The 14,143-nt window shown below is 47.0% G+C and overlaps 1 protein-coding gene across 4 annotated transcripts in view; it reads left to right on the top strand.

Annotated features, from left to right (window-relative positions):
• LOC122929407 (inositol polyphosphate-5-phosphatase A-like) overlaps nt 1-14,143 on the top strand; it is an 83,037-nt gene that overhangs the window by 56,056 nt on the left and 12,838 nt on the right. The gene's annotated exons all lie outside the window — the stretch shown is intronic.

Below are 14,143 nucleotides of genomic sequence, written 5' to 3'. Positions count from 1 at the left end.
TCCGGGGGTGTCTCCTTTCTGCTGCAGATCTCTCCCGATCACAGCTCAGAAGGCAGTTAATAATTGAAACTGAGCATGTGCGGCCATCTTAGTGAGCTGGACAAAGAAATATGAAAACAAAAACACAGCAGGTGGTGGTATACAGTGATGGCCAGTTCGCCCACGCACACATCCGAGCTGCCATCTTAAATCACAAGTCCGGCGAGGCACAGGTAAGTCCTTACCTGTGCCTGCGCCGCGAGCTGGTCTGAAACAAATGCGGTCACAGGTAGCAGGCAGTTCCAAGAACAGCCGCCGGGGGCCTTCATCGGGCTGTTCTCGGAACTGCCTGCTCCCGGTGACCGCTTTTGTTTCAGACTGGCTCGTGGCGCAGGTACAGGTAAGGACTTACCTGTGCATCGCCGGACTTGTGATTTAAGATGGCAGCCCACATGTGTTCGCGGGCGAACACGGCAAACTTGCCATCACTGGTGGCATACAAATATATTTTATTAAATAACTCAATGGGTATACTAAATTTTTACTTACATAAGTTATAAAAGTGTTCAGATCCTGGTTCTGGTTTGAAAACTGCAGAATATTTTTTGTGGGACAACCCCTTTAACTCTCCATTGCTGCTACAATAGCCTGTGCTTTCTTGGAAAGACGGTCCGCTAGAGATTGGAACATGACTTCAGCCCAAGGTCTTATATTGGACAGTAAAAGTTCTGCTGAAATCCACCATTTCATGTCAGATGTTGAGGCATGTTTCATTAAAAGGGTTTTCCGAGACTTTAATACTGATGACTTATTTTTGTTTTAGAAGGCAATGGAGCTCACCAAGCACAGCGCCCTACATTGCATAGTGGCTATGCTTGGTATCGCGCTCAGCCCCATTCAGGCTACGTGACCGATGTATGTGACATCACTGGCCTAGGGAAAGTTGAGAGAAGGCCGTGGTACTACTGTCTTCTCAAACAACTGATCAGTGGGGGGTTCCGGGTGTCTGCCCCCCACCGATCAGATACTGATGACCTATCCAGAAGATAGATCATCAGCATTAAAATATTGGAAAACCCCTTTAATCCAGAGAACAAGTTTTTAAGCTGCTCTTGTATTGCATATGGTGATCTCAGCTACTTGGCCACCAAAAACCCAACCTGTCTTAGTTGCCCTTAGAAAACAATCAGAGCTCACATTTCATTTCCTAAAGGGCTCTGAAAAAATGGGCTCTGCTATGGGCAACTAAGAGTTTTATTCCTAGGCAGTTTTAAGAAATGAGGCCTAGTGGTCCTGTTTAGTTTAACCCGATTTATCTGAGCTTCTGTTACACCCAGATGCCAAGTCCTCCAATTAAGAACGGGTGCCTCATACTTTTGGCCATGTCATGTTCTTTTAACATGGACTTGAATCCAAATTCTGATTCAAATTTGGAAGAAACAACCTGATATGTGTAGTTTTTCTTTGAAAGTTGCAACCCTAGAGAAGTTTTAAAATTGTGGAGAACCTGAGACTTGGACCTTGAGGACTATGGGGGAGATTTATCAAAACTGGTGTAAAGCAAAATTGGCTTAGTTACCCATAGCAACCAATCAAATTCCACCTTTCATGTTCCAAAGGAGCTCTGAAAAATGAAAGGTGGAATCTGGTTGGTTAATATAGGCAACTAAGCCAGTTCTACTTTACACCAGTTTTGTATGTCTGTAGGTAGCGGTGGAGATTAAAAAATGTTCATGTCTTGTCCACATGGATAGGTTACATATCCCATTGCCATGAACAAATATTCCTCTACTTTAAGGTCCCTCAAATTCTACAGACTATACGAGGTACCTCCAGCTATAAACATCTGGAAAACCCCTATAACACCTAGAAACATAAAAATGCACCATGGGCCTTCTTAATGGAGGAGGAAGCTATGGCAGATAATGACCTGTCATAGAAACTTAGTGACCCCCTTAAGTTAGTTAAGTCCTGGTATGTGAGAGCGAGAGGCAGGGGTCACATTTATCTCCCCTCCTGTCTTCCATAGTTAATAAATTTAGCTCTAGATTAAAAGTATTGATCGTGTCAGCGGTGTGATAAATACTGTGAGGGAGGGAAATAAAAAGAGGTGTGAGGCGTATGAGGTGTGTAAACACTGCGTGCAAGATATGGGCAGCGATAGCTGGTGGAGGGCTAAAAATGAGCAATTATAAAATGTGTGCGCTCGATGTTATACATACAGAGAAGTAGTCATTCTGGTCCTTCTAGTCCGCCCTCAGCTGGGAGCTTTACATGCAGGTATACGTGTGGACTATATAAATACGCTGATGGTCTTCCTTGGGTCCACCAAAGGAAACGATTCTGAGGGTCACCCTCCATCTTTGTTGCTATTAAAGTATATATGGGACATCATCAATAAGATCTACAGTAATACAGTGGCACTCAAATATTTGGGCAACCCTGGTCAAAATTACTGTTAATGTGAAGTTGAAGATGAAATGATCTTCAAAAGGCATAAGGTTAAAGATGAAAAACTATTTTCAACATTTTAAGCAATATCAGTGTATTATTTTGGTTTTCTACAGTTTTAGGCTACATGCACACGACCATATGTGTTTTGCGGTCTGTATGCCATCCGGTTTTTTTTTTGCGTATCCATTGTAACAATGCCTAAAACGGACAAGAATAGGAACATGTTCTATTTTTTTTTGCGGGGCTACGGAACGGACATACTGATGCGGACGCATTGAAATGAATGGGTCCGCATCCTATCCGCCAAAAAAAACGGAACGGACACGGAAACAAACACCGTTTGTGTGCATGTTGCCTTAGAGTAAAAAAAAGAAAAGGAGTACTGTGACGAATACCGTACCCTGACTGACGCCGGACGTCAACTACATCGAGCTCATGAGTTACGGTATGGTCACTAGTTACCAAGGCGTGACGTTACGCCCTCCTGGAGGAGCGGGTAAGGTCAGTCTTGGTACAGTTTTCACAGACTCCTCCTGTCCACACGGGCACAGAGAGGCAACAAGCTAAGATACCCTTTTCACTGCCCCAGTGAAGCAGCGCGTTCTCAGCCCGGGAAGACTGCCACCAGTTTCTTGTTTGATATAAGCCCGGTCCGCTAACGGGATTATATAGGGTAAGAAACCAACCTGCGGTAGCGCATTACTAGGCCGAAACACGGAGGGGGTTCGTGATCGAGATACAAGACAGCACAAGATTAAATTATATATTTAATCGCATTAAGGGCTCACTAGACAATACACATTACACACAAGGATATATACAGTGGTCTGAGGTTACAAATACAGGTGGTATGGTACGAACAGGGTTAAGCAGAACAAAAGTCAGTTTACCAGATGGATGAGTCCTTTTGGGTTGTGATGAGTTCTTAGCAGTATTCACATGGAGGGCAGTGATGTCAGCAGGTTGCCGGTCCCTCTAAACACATGGCACGATGTGACCCTCCTTCGGCGAAAAGACAAGTCCGCTTGCTGGCACAAGCCTTTTAAACTGTAGCCGGCCCCTCCTCTTCCCGCCTTTGGGAAGGGTCCCCCCCCCTCCCTGCTGATCCTGGCAGCTCAATGACCCACAAAACCCTTTAGGGTTCATAGCTCCAGACCAGAAGGTCACAGAGAGATGGTTCTGGGACCAACAGACTCGCCTGGGTTCCGGCTACAAGCAGAGTCCAAGCATGGTACCGTTATTTAGTTTCTGTGGGGAGTTATGTATATCTCCCTTCCTTGGTATCCCACCACCAAACCATGACCACGGGCCTGTTCATCGTGGCCACAGGGACATAAATATGTATTTGGGTTGTGCCTGTGATGGCCGGGCGATTCATAATTCCTTATGAACTGCCGGCTCCAATATGTCTGATAATTTCCATTGAACTGGGGAATGGACTAGACCTCCTGCAGAGAGGTCTTTCCTGTTCCATTAGCTGAGTTCCTGGCTGGCTGAATGGAGGTGTGAAAAGTTGTAAACACTGGTGGACTGCTAGAGGTCCTCTGCTAGCTGCTGGCGTTGAAGCAGGGCCCCCCTGTGGAGCTCACTACCTCTGCTACCTTTCAGCAAATGGTTGGTGTGGGAAAATGGCTGACAGTAAATAATAATCCATATTCCTCACAAGTACCTTGCAAAAATATGGGAGATTTGAGCACTCAGATAACTTTGACCTAGGTCCCAGACCTTAAAGGGGTTTTGCCATCACAGACAATGGGGGCATATCACTAGAATATGCACCCATTGTCTGATAGGTGCAGGTCCCACCTCTGGGACCCACACCTACAACGAGAATGGAGCAGGGAGAGTCGAGGCTGGAGGACCCCGGGTTTCCCGGGGTCCGGCCACTACCAATCGCTGCTCCCATACAAGTGAATGGGAGTGCACCACGCATGCGCAGCCGCCCTCCCTTGATTTCTATGGGACCGCCGAAAATAGCTCGGCTATTTCCATCGGCCCCATAGAAATGAATGGGAGCAGGGGGGCGCAGCGATTGGTGGTGGTCCTCCATTCTCAACTCTTCCCGCTCCATTCTCGTTGTAGGTGTGGGTCCCAGAGGTGGAACCCGCACCTATCAGACAATGGTGGCATATCCTAGCAATATGCCCCTGTTGTCTGTGATGGAAATACCCCTTTAAATAGCCTGTTCGGGTTAAAGGGGTTATCTCACTTTAGCAAATAGTATTTATTATGTAGAAGAAGTTAATACAAGGCACTTAAAAATTTATTGTTATCCATATTCCTTCCTTTGCTGGCTGGATAAATTTTTCATCACATTATACACTGTTCATTTCCATTTTTACAACCACCCTGCAATCCAGCAACGGCTGTCGTGCTTGCACACTCTAGGAAAAAGCACTAGCCTATGTGCAGTCCCACGGTCCCGGCCACCAGAGATGCCAGCACTTTTTCCTATAGTATACAACCATGACCAGTACTTGTGGATTGCAGGGTGGTCGTAACTACGGATAAGCGAATTGACTTTGGATGAAACATCCGAAGTCGATTTGCATAAAACTTTGTTCCAATACTGTATGGAGCAGGAGGTCCATACAGTATTAGAATGTATTGGCTCCGATGAACCGAAGTTATTGCTTTGCGAAGTCTCGCAAGACTTCGGGTAATAACTTCATAAATTAATTTGTACTGTAAAAAAACATTTCCCGAACTCAGGTTCGGTTCCAAGGTACCACTTCAGGCTCCTGATCCGTACAGTATTGGAACAAAGTTTTATGTGAATCGACTTTGGATGTTTCATCCAAAGTCAAATCGCTCATCCCTAGTCGTAACCATTGAAATGAGCAGTGTATAATGTGATAGAGAAATGAATCCAGCCAGCAAAGGAAGCAATATGGATAACAATAATACATTAGTAAGAGCCGTGTATTAACTTTCTCTGCATGATAAATGCTATTTGCTGAAGTGAGACAACCCCTTTAAGTCTTGTTCACAATCATCATTAGGAAAGGCCAGGTGATGCAAATTTCAAAACTATATGAATATCCAGACTCCTCAAGCCTTGTCCCACAAAACAGCAGCCATTGGTTCTTCTAAGCAGCTGCCTAACACTCTGAAAATGAAAATGATTGAGGCCCACAAGGCAGGAAAAGGCAATAGCAAAGCATTTTGAGGTTGCCATTTCCTCAGTCCGAAATGTAATTAAGAAATGGCACTTTACAGGAATAGCAGAGGTCAAGAGAAGGTCTCGAAGACCAAGCAAAAGACCTTCAGGAAGATTTACCAGACTCTCAAGTTGTGGTGCATTGTTCTACTGTTCATCGATGTCTGCACAAATATTGCCTTCATGGAAGAGTCATCAGAAGAAAACCTCTCCTGCGTCCTCACCAGATAATTCAGCGTCAGAAGTTTGCAAAAAAACATCTAAACAAGCCTAATGCATTTTGGAAACAACTCCTGTGGACCGATGAGGTTAAACTAAAACTCCTTGGCCACAATGAGCAAAGGTATGTTTGGCGAAAAAGGGCACAAAATTTCATGAAAAAAAAACCACCTCTCCAATCATTAAGCATGGGGGGAATCAGTCATGCTTTGGGGTTGTGTTGCAGCCAATGGCACAGGGAACATTTCACTGGTAGAGAGAAGAATGGATTCAATGAAAGTCCATCAAATCTGGAAGTAAACATAACACCAACTGTAAAAGACCTGAAGTTGAAAAGAGGATGGCTTCTGCAAATGGATAATGATCCTAAACACACCACAAAACCCACAATAAACACACTTCAAAGGACACAAGCTGAAGGTTTTACCACTGCCCTCACAGTCCCCTGATCTGAACATCATTGAAAATCTGTGGATAGACTTCAAAAGAGCAGTGCTGCAAGATGGCCCAGGAATCTCACAGAACTGGAAGACTTTTGTAAGGAAGAATGGATGAAAGCCCCTCAAACAAGAATTGAAAGACTCTTGGCTGGCTACAGAAAGCAATTGCAAGCTTTTGCATGCCACTGTAGGTTTGGTAGAAATAGACCCTAGTGACCAGGGCCGGCGTCAGCATCCGGCATTCCCAGGCAAGTTCCGGGGCTTACTGCTCTTGGGGGGAGGCCCACTGCGCTGCTATGAGCGCTTCCATCAATACAGATGGAAGTGCTCATTGCTGGAGCGCAGGGAGCTGCAGTCCTTTCACTTACGCAGTCTCAGACTGGAGCAAGGGAGCATCCTCTGAGGCTGGCTGCTGCTGTCCTCATTACAAGCTCTGGTGGTGCGGAGCTTCAAACACGCCCCCTCTTCACTCCAGCAGAGAAGACATGTTGCCTTACCAGCTTCAGACACAGGAGATGCTGCCTGAGGAGGAGAGAGATCCCAGCGGAGCAAAAGTGTGAAGACAGTCTGTGAGTGAGTCTGCACTGTGACTGTCTCTTCTCTGTGGGACAGGAGGAGGGGGTCAGGGAACTCTTCAAGCTGCTGCTAGATGCTGTAGACCAGCAGCTTCATGCTAATTGTTGTTTTACTGCCTCATTAAGCAGTTTGCCTCCATGACACCTGCCCTATCTCACCCTCATGGAGCCCCTGCTGTCTCCTTTCCTCCCCCATGTATCCAGAGCTCCTGTTGCCCCCCTCCTATCTCCTATTGCTGCCCTGCACAGACCTCCTGCCCCCTACTTTATATATGAATTCCCCTCAGAGCCCCTTCCACCTACTTGCTGTATCCACCCTCTTGTCCATCCAGGGCCCTGGGCCCCTGTCTCACTCCTCTGCCTCTCATTATCGTGGTGTGTAAACCGCATGCACCATAAGGACCTTTTAACGTCAGAGGGTCATGTGACTGTGCCCCCCCACCCTGTACTGTGCCCCCTTATACCCTGCATTGTGCCCTCTTACCATACTCTGTAAAGTGCCCCTAGTCATTACCTGTACTGTACCCTCTTATACCATTTTATCCAGTCACTGTATGGTGGTGCTATCCAGTTACTGTATGGAGGTGTTATCCGGTGACTGTATGGTGGTGTTATTCAGTTACTGTATGACGGTGTTATCCAATAACTGTATCCCCTTTCCTGCCCACACCACCTTTTTTAGACCTGGCATGAGTAGGGAAAAGTTGCAGATTGCAGTGCTAAGGACCTTTGCGCCACAATCTGTGTCAGAAATACTCCTAAGGGTACTTTCACACTAGTGGCAGGGGACTCCGGCAGGCTGTTCCGGCGGTTGAACAGCCTGTCGGATCCGTCCTGCCGCTAGTTCACGTGTGCCCCCGGACTGCGCCTTAGTCCCCATTGACTATAATGAGGGTGGGGGCCGGCATGCAGTACTTTTAGTCTGGCTGCCTCTCGGCGTGCGCTGCCGTGTTGCCGCCGGAACTCCGCCCCTGCCCCCATTATAGTCAATGGGGATGGAGCGGCAGTCCGGGGGCACACGTGAACTAGCGGCAGGACGGAACAGCCTGCCGGAGTCCCCTGCTGCTAGTGGGAAACTATCCTAATATAGGCGTATTTCTGTTTAATAAATGACCCCTAATTGTATTATTATTTGGGAGTAGGGCTAATATCGTTATAGTATATAGATTTTAGTATATTATACTGTGCCCTGTATTTCCCAATAGATAAATGATCCTTGGGCAGCACAGTCCTCACCGCTGACCACTAGGACCAGGTTGTGTGCTCTGTCAGTACATGGCGGTCTCCCCTCTCTGCTCCGCTGTGTACTAGTGCGCACTAAGGGTCCATTCACACGTCTGTGTGTGTTTTGCAGATCAGCGTATCCACAAAACACGGACACCGGCAATGTGCGTTCCGTACCATACAGTTCCTTTGTAAAAATAAATATACGTTACCGTATGTATTTTTTACTGTACTCTGCAGGATACAAAAACGTGGAGTGCTGCACATTTGTATACATCAAACCGATAGGATGTGAACCCACTGGGAAGGGGGAAGGGGGCCTACAAAAATTTGCTGTGGGGCCCAGTCAGTTCTAGCTACATCACTGCACATCTTCTCTCCTCCAGGCCCGGCCCAGCGGTGACGTCATGACGTGTGTCTCACTGCCGCACCGGAGGAGAGAAGGAGCGCAGGGAGATGAGCTACGGTTAGTGAATGACAGGACCGCCGGCTCCCCTGCACTCCAGCAATGATAGGTATGTAAATGGAGCCACTGGGGGGTCATTACACAGTAAAATGATCCACAGTGCCTCCATTTAGTATAATGATCCTCAATGACCCTCCATTCAGTATAATAACCCCCAGAGCCCCCATTCAATATAATGACCCCCATACAGTATAATGACCCCCAGTGCCCCCTCCATACAGTATAACCCCCAGTGTGGGGGCCACTGGGGGGTCATTATTCTGAATGGGTGGCGACTGGGGGGTCATTATTCTGAATGGAGGGCCACTGTGGGGTCATTATACTGTGTGTGGGGCCTCTGTGGGGTCATTATACTGTATGGGGGCCACTGGGGGTCATTATACTGTATGGGGGCCACTGGGGGTCATTATATGGTGTGGGAGCCACAGGGGTACGTGTAAACATAAAAAAATGCCTCAAGGGGGCCCACTGTTATTTATCGGACAAGGTCCCACATGAACCTGGAGCCGGCCCTGCTAGTGACAATTGATTGGCTGCAGATGGAGTTGTCTCCTACCAGGCCTTTAGATCCCTGTTGTGTTAGAACCTGGGCATTCCAAAGAATCCTCTGGTAAAGGACCAGTCTGAACCTGGAAGACTGTTATAAGGCTGATGTCTTCCTATCCCCATACCACATATAGGAACATATGGCCAGGACACCTACAGACCACATACAAGGGGGTGATATCTTTATTTTGTATGGGAAAGTCAAAATCATGATGGGTATAAACACCAGGGGCGTAACTAGAAAAGGCTGGACCCAATAGCCAAAATTTAAATGCTTCTCCCTGAGCACCTTCCCTACAACCCCGCTCCCACGGCTAGTCAAGACCAGTCATGCCCGCTGTACAACCCCCCCACACATTAGTTATGCCCCCATAGTGCACCCTTCACAGTAGTTTTGCCCCACGCAATAATGCTCACCAGTGGCATAACTAGAAATGACTTGGCCCCAAAGCAAATTTTTGAATGGGGCCCCTTCCCCAGTAATTTCTTTGCAATCCCTTCCTTTCATGCCACCCCCCATTCCTGTGGCTAGTAAAGATTACTCTCTCAGACCAGGCCCGGCAGCTGCTCCATCCATTTCCTGTCACTGTATAGAATTTCATTGTGTAATACTGTTGAGGGGACCAATACAATAAAATATTTTAGTTCTCATCCTGGTTGGGCCCCTTCTGAGTTTGGGCCCCAAAGCAGCCGCTGTCCATCTGCACTGTGAAGCGCTGTCCAATGAGTTCTGAAGCATTTGGCTGAATAAGCAGATAATATTGCCCGAAACACTTCAGAATTCATCCTGCTGCTTTTGTCAGCAGTCACATAATAAATACAAGAGAACCAGTTCCATTGGCAGCCATACATGCCCACGCCATGAAACTACCACCACCATGCTTCACTGATGAGGTGGTATGCTTAGGACCATGAGCAGTTCCTTTCCTTTGCCATACTCTTCTCTTCCCATCACTCTGGTACAAGTTGATCTTGGTCTCATCTGTCCATAGGATGTTGTTCCAGAACTGTAAAGGCTTTTATAGATGTTTGGCAAACTCTAATCTGGCCTTCCTGTTTTTGAGGCTCACCAATGGTTTACATCTTGTGGTGAACCCTCTGTATCACTCTGGTGAAGTCTTCTCTTGATTGTTGACTTTGACACACATACACCTACCTCCTGGAGAGTGTTCTTGATCTGGCCAACTGTTGTGAAGGGTGTTTTCTTCACCAGGGAAAGAATTCTTCGGTCATCCACCACAGTTGTTTTCCGTGGTCTTCCGGGTCTTTTGGTGTTGCTGAGCTCACCGGTGCGTTCCTTCTTTTTTTAGAATTTTCCAAACAGTTGTTTTGGTTATGCCTAATGTTTTTTGCTATCTCTCTGATGGTTTTGTTTTTTCAGCCTAATGATGGCTTGCTTCACTGATAGTGACAGCTCTTTGGATCTCATCTTGAAAGTTGACAGCAACAGATTCCAAATGCAAATAGCAGACTTGAAATGAACGCTGGACCTTTTATCTGCTCATTGTAATTGGGATAATGAGGGAATAACACACACCCGGCCATGGAACAGCTGAGAAGCCAATTGTCCCATTACTTTTGGTCCCTTAACAAGTGGGAGGCACATATGCAAACTGTTGTAATTCCTACACCGTTCACCTGATTTGGATGTAAATGCCCTCAAATTAAACCTGACAGTCTGCAGGTAAAGCACATCTTGTTTGTTTCCTTTCAAATCCATTGTGGTGGTGTATAGAGCCCAACATTTTAGAATTGTGTCGATGTCTCAATATTTATGGACCTGACTGTACATTATGGCACGAGCCCTCCTCCCACTGTGTAGCAGATGAGCACCTGCTATGGCAGTAGGAAGACTCTTGAGATCCAGATGACTACACATTGTCCAAAGTGCTCAATGGGGCACATTTACTAAGTAACATAGTTTATAAGGCTGAAAAAGACATCTGTCCATCCAGTTCAGCCTGTTATCCTGCAAGTTGATCCAGGGGAACACTGGTCTTGGTTTCCTCCTTGCGCTCTGAAATTTATGGCAGGCCTGCACCTGGCTGGCGTAGTTTTTTGCGGTCCGCAGCATGGGCAGCAGAGGTTCGTGTGCAGGAGGCCTTAGGGCTCTTTCACACCTGCATTCTTGTCTTCCGGCATAGAGTTCCGTCGTCGGGGCTCTATGCCGGAAGAATCCTGATCAGTTTTATCCTAATGCATTCTGAATGGAGTGAAATCCGTTCAGGATGCATCAGGATGTCTTCAGTTCCGGAACGGAACGTTTTTTGGCCGGAGAAAATACCGCAGCATGCTGCGCTTTTTGCTCCGGCCAAAAGTCCTGAAGACTTGCTGCAAGGCCGGATCCGGAATTAATTCCCATTGAAAGGCATTGATCCGGATCCGGCCTTAAGCTAAACGTCGTTTCGGCGCATTGCCGGATACGACGTTTAGCTTTTTCTCAATGGTTACCATGGCTGCCGGGACGCTAAAGTCGCATGGCACGTCATCCATGCGCATGGGGCGCTCTGACGTCATTCTGGAGCGCCCCGGGAGCCGCACGGACTGTAAGTATGCCGCTCCCCCGCTCCCCACTACTACTATGGCAACCAGGACTTTAATAGCGTCCTGGCTGCCATAGTAACACTGAAAGCATTTTGAAGACGGATCTGTCTAGAAAATGGTGACAAAAAGAAGCAAAATATATTAGAAAGTTGTAGAAGTCTCTTTTTATACAGTGATTCAGCTTTCTTTGCAAACAGCTGGAAAAGCCTTTGAGCCCGTAGGTGTATACCAAGAGTGTAGCATGGAGCCTCTGTTCACCAGCATGGTGCGGGGTGAGGATATACCTACCTACATTCAGGGTCTCCATAAACCAATATAGCAGTGAGTTCTCCATCTACGAAGCTCGGTCTTGGCGGGTTTGGATGATCATCTAATGTTTATGGAGGCCTCAAGATTCTCTGCCGATGATTGATGTTGGAGAGATAAGGATCGGGCACTTTGGATTATATCACCCAATCCTTTTGTTCTCAGCAGATAATGGACCCTTTACACAGGATGACTATCTAGCAGAAGGAAGTGTTCCTTCCCGACAGTCTGCTGACCGCTAGAGGAGGAGACCGGTGTATTTACATGCAGCGATCGCTTCCACAGTATGGAGAGCAGTGATCGCCAACACCATCGCTCGTCACCACACTGACTCGTTGTTTCCCGGCAGCAGATCGTGTTTGCACAGCATTATCTGCAACTGGGAAGCAAGGATTTTTGTCTTCGCACAAACGATCCAATTACCTGATTAACGAGCGCTTTGCATCAAAGGCACCCGCCTAACACCAAGCAGGAGCCCTAAAAGGTCCAGGGTGTGCCCCAACTGAAGAAAGGTGGCACTGTCCATGCACTGCATGGCCCCAGGGAGGGAGGGAGGGTTGAAGTGAGGACAGCCACCATGAACAACTACAACTCCTGTCAGTGTCATGACTACCACTCCCCTCCTCCCAGCTCTCCCCTAAGAGGATCAGGAGAGTTAGCTGTCAGCCATCTCATGTATACGGGCAGCCGAAGAGAGAGAGAGAGGTGTCTCCTGTGCTTTAAAAACGGTTGTACGCACATGTATACACAGCATCTATGTGTGTCTATACAGGATATATATTCCCCTCCACAATCAGCTGTCTCTTCTACACTAGACTGCTCTTTTTCTCTCTCCAGTCGTCTGTCTCTACTCTCATTGTCTCTTCTATAATGGACTGCTCTCATCCCTCTACAGTCAGCGGTCTATTCTATACTAGACTGCTCTGATCTCTCTACAGTCAGCGGTCTATTCTATACTAGACTGCTCTGATCTCTCTACAGTAAGCAGTCTATTCAATACTAGATTGCTCTCGTCCCTCTGCAGTCAGCGGTCTCTTCTATACTAGACTGCTCTCATCCGTCTACAGTCAGCGGTCTATTCTATACTAGACTGCTCTGATCTCTCTACAGTCAGCGGTCTATTCTATACTAGACTGTTCTGATCTCTCTACAGTCAGTAGTCTCTTCTATACTAGACTGTTCTGATCTCTCTACAGTCAGTAGTTTCTTCTATACTAGACTGCTCTGATCTCTCTACAGTAAGCAGTCTCTTCTATACTAGACTGCTCTCATCCCTCTACAGTCAGCAGTCTCTTCTATACTAGACTGTTCTCATCCCTCTACAGTCAGCAGTCTCCTCTATACTAGACTGCTCTTGTCCCTCTATAGTCAGCGGTCTCTTCTATACTAGACTGCTCTCATCCCTCTACAGTCAGCAGTCTCTCTATACTAGACTGCTCTCATCCCTCTACAGTCAGCGGTCTCTTCTATACTAGACTGCTCTCATCCGTCTACAGTCAGCGGTCTCTTCTATACTAGACTGCTCTCATCCCTCTACAGTCAGCGGTCTCTTCTATACTAGACTGCTCTCATCCCTCTACAGTCAGCGGTCTCTTCTATACTAGACTGCTCTCATCCCTCTACAGTCAGCAGTCTCTCTATACTAGACTGCTCTCATCCCTCTACAGTCAACAGTCTCTTCTATACTAGACTGCTCTTGTCCCTCTACAGTCAGCAGTCTCTCTATACTAGACTGCTCTCATCCCTCTACAGTCAGCAGTCTCTCTATACTAGACTGCTCTCATTCCTCTACAGTCAGCAGTCTCTCTATACTAGACTGCTCTCATCCCTCTACAGTCAGCAGTCTCTCTATACTAGACTGCTCTCGTCCCTCTACAGTCAGCAGTCTCTCTATACTAGACTACTCTCATCCCTCTACAGTCAGCAGTCTCTTCTCTACTAGACTGCTCTCGTCCCTCTACAGTCAGCAGTCTCTCTATACTAGACTGCTCTCGTCCCTCTACAGTCAGCAGTCTCTCTATACTAGACTACTCTCATCCCTCTACAGTCAGCAGTCTCTTCTCTACTAGATTGCTCTCCTTGTCTCCACAGTGCACTGTCTCTCCATCACTAGTCTGCTCCCTTTCTCTCCCCAGGCAGCGCTGTCTCTCTCTTCTCACTCCTGGTTATTAACGCTCCTTTGATAGGCAATTATTTGGTACTCTATATTTTTGCGACTCTCTCGTGCGAG

This window comes from Bufo gargarizans, chromosome 2 (assembly GCF_014858855.1).
Source record: "Bufo gargarizans isolate SCDJY-AF-19 chromosome 2, ASM1485885v1, whole genome shotgun sequence".
Lineage (NCBI taxonomy): Eukaryota > Metazoa > Chordata > Amphibia > Anura > Bufonidae > Bufo > Bufo gargarizans.
Note: the sequence above shows the minus strand (reverse complement) of the source record. Positions and strands in the feature narration are given on the sequence as shown.